At 34.9% G+C, this 7,038-nt stretch overlaps 1 pseudogene; it reads right to left on the minus strand.

Annotated features, from left to right (window-relative positions):
* Window positions 1-2,126: 2,126 nt before the first annotated feature.
* LOC133815000 (long chain acyl-CoA synthetase 8-like) lies at window positions 2,127-5,498 on the minus strand (annotated as a pseudogene).
* Between the last annotated feature and the right edge of the window lie 1,540 nt (window positions 5,499-7,038).

Here is a 7,038-nt window from a genome sequence, read left to right on the forward strand (position 1 = left end):
ATTGAAGTTGATAAACTACGTATACAGGTACTTTAGAAGATTTATTTGCACTGTTTGATGTTTTTGGCTTGTCACCTACTCATGAACTCGTGAATATTGGTTATTACATTACATCTTATGAAGCATATTACATTAAGTCTTTCATGTTTACAGAGGTTTAAGAAAATGGATAATTAATATAGGGTAATAATATTGATCCTCTAATCTTTTATAGGTGTATACAAAAGGGATACTAATCTTTTGAAGTTTATTAGATATACATCAAATAACTAACAGAAAATCAGAAAACATTCCAGCCATATTTATTAATCAACCATCAATCATTATCAATTCAAAATATTCAAACAACACACAAGTTTTCTTCCTTATCTCGCCGCAGCACACAAATTTCTCAGAACCTACTTCATTAATACACACAAGTTCTCAACCTTCCGTCATCACCGCAGCACACAATAATAATAATCTCATAACCTACTTCACTATGGATGAATATCTAAAATATTCAAACTCCTCTAACATTTGCAAAGTATTTTAGTAAAAATAAAAGAAAACATACCTCTTGCAAACTGCTGCAAATAAAGTTCCCTCCAATTTGAAATCCAATGAAGCCACTAAAATGAAAGCAAAATTACATACCAATTAATAAACTATCAACATCATTCAACCTTTAATTAGGAGTCGTCATTAAAAAAAATTACAACTCTTACAACCAAGAAACTATCCAAACCCACTATAGAGTCCCTGGAAACTAGAGCTCACAAAATAAAAGAACAACAAAAATCTTAAATACAACGACAAGAGGCAGCAAAAGCAGCAGAAAAACTAATAGCGAAGGCCAACAATAATGCAACAGTTTGAAATAAAACCAACAATAAAAAGAAAAGCAGACACAACACACATAGAAAGAACAAAAAACCAAAAACAGTTTGTATTCCAATTTAAAAGGATGAAAAAAAATCAGATTTATTATCAATACAAATAAGGGAAATGATAAATCCATGAAATTTTGTTCTATCTTGAGCATTTTCTCTACAATAATGAATACCTTGAAAGTGAAAAAATAGCCAAATGAACCAAACCTAGCTGAGATGAAAATATGAGATCCCTTTATAAATGCCTCAGTTCCCCAAAAGGTAACAAAAATAAAAACAGGGTCAAGAAAACACACAAGGACCCACATTCCCCAAAAGCTATTAAAGCCAATGAAGAAGAGTGATATTGGTTCATTATCAATGGTTCAGTGGAAATAGATATTAAAAATGATAGGTTCATATACAGTTGCTTTACCACCATGGACTGTCTTGACTCTTGAGACCAATTTTATTCCCATATAAGCCTTTCAATGAATACTAATAATAGCCAAGTAGAAAAGAAAATGCAGAGAACACCTCTTTGATTAAACAGACCAACAATCAAATTCAACAAGAGTGGGATGAAGTGAAGAAAAGAGAAGCCCTTAGATGGTTTAGCAGCAAAAACTCATATCAAAACAAATGTAGATTGCTTTATTTATTATCACCTATTAGAAGAGTTCATGTATATGCATAGCTAAGAAAATACATTATATATTATCTTAATCAATAAAGAAAATCAGTAGAACAAGAAACCTTATGACTACAATTAAAACGTAACTGAACATGTTATATATGCAGCAATTATATACAATCACTATTGTAAACATCAATCATAACTCAGACAACTACAGCTAAAGTCCTCAACCTTAAAAGGAATAATCTCAAGACATTGCATCAACTTATAAAAAAGAAAATGCTAACATTACTTGTACACATATATTCCATAAAAAAAATTAAAAAAAAAGGCACATGGGACAAGAATAAACCACCACCCCACAAGAGAACCCTATTGGCATCCTCCAACTAATTACTACGAACCAATTCCTCTGCCACAACTAAGTAAGCATAAATCACACTAAAGCACCACCAATATTAGTTTTGAAATTCTCTTATAACATAAAATATAGTTTTCAATACATTTAAGTTATTTACCATATCAATCTATGCAAATAATAAGATTTTTGAACAATTTTAAATCTAACACGCATCTTTAAATAAAACTCACTTGCTAGAATGCTGCTAAGACTCTTCTCAACTGCTTTTCCAAGAATATCATTGTTTGCATAATCCATTTCCACTCTTTTCATCTCCCAAAATCTATTTTAAAAATAATAAGAAAAAAGAAATCATTCCTTTTAAATCGAAGTCAATAATATTAAGTGAACTGATCTAAAAGCATGTTGCTTCATGCATTTTAATTTCTCATTAAGACTTGGCTAAAAGCAATCAATACAAAATATTATATAACCACTATGTCAAAAAGCAATCAGTTGAATATTTATATTAGATGAAATTAACGCATAAATGATTAACTCTTAATATACCTTAATGTAGCAACAAGGAAGGGGTGGCCCTACACTGCCCACTGCTGTGTCATCTGCCTCAGAAAAAGCAGCTCCAGCAAAAGTTTCTGTCAAGTCATATCCTTGGCCAATAGGAGCCCTATTTAAGCATAATCAACCAAAAAGAAAAGTATGCAATAATAAGCAATAGATACACATGAAATGAAAAATAACACAACCCATTGCAAGAATTTCACAGTGCATAGTTAGTCTAGCATGGAACTAAATATGGAAGTATTAGCATCTAAATGAATTTGGACGAGTGATTGCGTGCATATAAGTATGGCATATAACTTCACATGTGGACACACTAATCTAGTAGAGTTTGCAATCCAATAATTTAACCTTTTAATCGTATTAAATAACAAGGTTAAACCTCAAATTCAATTATTGTAAATCTCAAGAATATGAAATAATTACCCCATGCAGATATTGATGAAGCGTTGTGAATCCGCAGATAAAGGAGCTCACCACAGAGCATAAATCTAATATCTCCTCCAAGTACAGAGTGTATTTTCTTAAAGATGATTAAATCCCACAACATGTTTTCCAGTCCCCAAGCCCCAAACCAGCTTCCTTCTATAGCTGCCAGTCGACGTGTATATGCAAATGTAAAAAGAGTCTTCGCTAGACCCCCAGTATCCTCAACCTGATATTTATGGGCATAATTAATTAATAAATAAAAACATATTCCAATGAGTACATGCACCCCAAATCACCACAAAGCTAGGAGGGAAAGAATTATACAACCAATAAGCACCTTTTTCAGTACTCCATCTCGAACACGATCCAGTATAGCAGGAACTGCTGCCATGAGAGTTGGCTTTAATTCAGAAGCATCTCCCTTGGTTCCCTTCTTAATTTTGTTTGATATGTCTGTTATAGTCAATGGGGAACCATAACCAATTATACATCCCGTAGACACCATGACAGACTGGAAAGTCACGAGTGTGTTACAACAAATTTTAGTGTCTAACATGCACAAGTAAAAGAACATATGTGGGTACCTCAGCTGCCAATTCAAAAACGTGAGCCAGGGGCAAGTACGCCAAGTAGACATCTTTGCTATTTAGTTCTGGAATGACTGTTATAACTGCTGCAGCAGTGGCTACAATGTTTCCATGTGTCATCATAACACCCTAGACAGTCACACCAAAAAATGTCATCATGCAATCTTGGACATTACAAATTAATTGCTCAAGTTTCAATACTTTCAGAAGATGATTGAACAAGTATTCAATTCAGAATATATACTTGTAAATAAGAACTCCAAATTACATTTTTACTTGAACTAAAATGTACAGTAATTATTCACTTCCAACCAAGTTTCTCGAAAGAAGCCTTCTTCAATGAATAAAGACAAACATATGGAATCATTACATATTGAAATTTTATTTTATCACTATTAATAGGAAAACCAATTTTGACCATTTTATTTAAATCTAACAGTCATAATAAATCACTTTATCGATAAAGCATCAATGTCAAATAAATAACAAATACCATTTTTCATACAAAAAATTGACCCCTGCCAATAGGGAAAACACCCCTACCGAACTAGCTCCCTATATATTTAGATAGATATTTATTTACACACATAGACAAATTAATATTAATATGCATGTTGCCCTAAGATACAATGTATTTGTACAATCTAACATTCAATATACATTTGGATCAGTACTAACTATTGCTCAAGCAAAAGAACAGGAAACATAACAAAAGAAACAAATAGCAGGAAACCAACCTTTGGCAGACCTGTACTACCACTTGTGTACATAACAACAACAACTTCATTCTTAGAGGGTAGGCTTGGTGGAACGGGACATGCTTTACCAAGTCTCTCAACTTCAGAAAAGGACACAACTATCCAGCCGCTCATGCTTTCAGAATATCCAGTTTCTTTTAAAGTTCCATCTTCTTCAAAATAAATAACATTTTGAATCGTTTTGAGGCTTGTGCTTATAGCAGCCAGCTTCTTCAGCTGCTTTGAATCGCATATCAAGGTCGAAGTTGAAGTCTGTTCAAATGTCAAATTTCTAAGATGAGAACCATTTCCTTTTTCCTTTAGGGCTATTAACAATCATGGGGACCATTCAATGTGTCCACATTTGTATATTATTTATGTATTCTAACAAATACATGAGCTTGTAGCGATGAATCCTCCATCCCCTAGCTTATGCTAACTTTCCTAAAATATACATACACTGCTATGTCATTCAAACATACCTCATTAAGTGCATGGATTAGCGCCTCCTCCCCTAGAGTTGCATAAATAGTATCAACAATAATATTCTGTCGGAAGCATCCCTGAAATCCGAGAAATATTAGTGCTGTCTTGAGTTTTGAGAAGATTAAAGTAAACTAATATAAAGAGCAAATACGGCAAGAAGAATTGAATGTAGAAATGCATCAAGTAGCTAACCTGGAATGCTATTAACCAATCTGCCCTGGTTTCAGAAAATAATGCAGCACGAGTATCCACGTTGTGGCCTAATTTAATAAGACCCGATGCAAAGTTGCAAGCACGATCAAATGCTTCACCATAAGTTTGCCATTCATATTCTCCGAAGTGAAGCTTCTCAAACTTCCTACCATCACTAGCTGTAACAATGTCCTTGTCGATAAGCTTCCTTGTTCCAAGAAATTGATTGTGTGAATTCTTTTTACAAGATTGCTCAAACATAGCTGCCATGGTTGTGGCTCCTTTCCATGGTACTTCAACCAATTCAGTTACACGACTATTGCGTACGGTATAGGCGGAATCCCCACCAACATCTACAGGAACTCCTCTTTATTTTCCCTTTTTCTTTCCAATGAAGAAAGAGGAAATAAATACAGGTATAAGTATCCCAACAATAGCAGCACCAACAATGCCATATGCTCCATGGCTTTTCCAAAGTGATGAATAATCACCAGAATTAAAATATTCAATAAAACATCCCTTTGAGTTCCCCATTTCTGAATCCTCGTATAGTGAAAGAGTAGATCCTTTCTGAATATAGCAGTTATGAGTAAATAGTCATATTGTCCGCGACATACAATTCACAATGAAGTATAGCATAAAGTGCGTCTAGGCACACAAATTGTTATCCAGTGTGGTTCAACTATTATTTTGTCAAAAGTTAAAGCCTCTCTTAAGCTTCAAAAGAGAAATCTAGAAAGAGTTTCATCGCAAAGTATTAACATAAAGTACCTGTTGACAAAGAAATGATTACCCAGTCCCATTATGGTTGATCAATAATGTTATCCGAAACTAAAATTTCTTTGCAGCTTTATAAGGAAATAGATCGAATTTCACCGCAAAGTCTTTTTACATAGCAACGAAAATTTCAACGAAAATGTTTCTCTTGAACATTGAACATAACAATATCTTATAATCTTCATAACAATATCTTATAATCTTCATAGCTGTTTCTCTTGACTTAAAATATTGTAAAATTGCATATCAATCTAGTTTCTATCAAAGATGGGTTTTTTTATCAAATCAACTATAGCTATGAAAAAGAAAAGGATAGGAGCAAAAGTAAGCATGTAACGCCCTAGATAGCCAAGACCGTTACACTATGTACTTATAAAGGTGCAGGACTTGCTAATCAAGTCATTATTTGAAAACGTGTCACTAAACATGTAAGATCTATGGTTAAAAAGGTTTCGGTCTCAAAAGACTCATTTCATATATTTAAATTGTAGTAAACAAGGGATCCCATACAAAATAAAGTTAAAATAGGTTTACAGACTCCCAAAAGTACATAAGTATCCACTGGCCATACTAAGGAAAAATGGACAGTCTTTAGGTTCCATGTCCTTGCCTAGACCTCAACCGTGGCGGCCAAGCACCTGGCTATGTACATTCTGCTCGCCGAGCTCTCCAGTCAGGGTTGATCTAACTTGCCCTTGCCTTTACCTGCACCACGTAGCACCCGTGAGCCAAGGCCCAGCAAGAAAACATCATAGATAACTCAAACAATAATAACAGACGAATAGCTCAGTAAGCATGTATACCCATCAGATAATCCACAACAGATAATCAACATATACAATCCAATACAAGGTATATTCTATCACACATATTATTCACATCACATAATACTCAGGGTCGATGACTTAGGCCGCACCCTCTGTTTAACCCACTGACTCTGGCCCGCTTAAACCAAGCTCAATGCATAATAAGCTGTCCTCGGCTACCAGTGGCCGAGCCGCGCCCTGTGCGCTAGTGAGACCCTTGGCACCCTTAAGCCGTTGGTTCACTAAATGGCTTGCACGGCATAATACCATATTTTCAAGCTTTTACAATAGGGAGCCCTTAGTCCCGTCACATATATTCAACCAGGTGCAGTTTTCTTACCTTTAGTTTGTGCGGTTATAGGACTACGAGCAATGCCCCTCAAGCACGATTCGTTCCCGAGCCTAAGCCTTTATTACCTAACCACAACCACAATATAGGGTTTCATAAATACTCAAATATAGGTTCCAGTTATAAAACTAACTCACGGGATATCAAATTCCACCAAGCTCGATGGTGAAACCAAACCCGAGCACACAAGACCACTCCCCCATGCTTAAAACCTTCAAAATTCCAAGTGTGCAACCAAGGGCTGCGGCCCCCAAAGCCTAGCCGC

The sequence above is a fragment of the Humulus lupulus genome, chromosome 2, assembly GCF_963169125.1.
Source record: "Humulus lupulus chromosome 2, drHumLupu1.1, whole genome shotgun sequence".
Taxonomy (NCBI): Eukaryota; Viridiplantae; Streptophyta; class Magnoliopsida; order Rosales; family Cannabaceae; genus Humulus; species Humulus lupulus.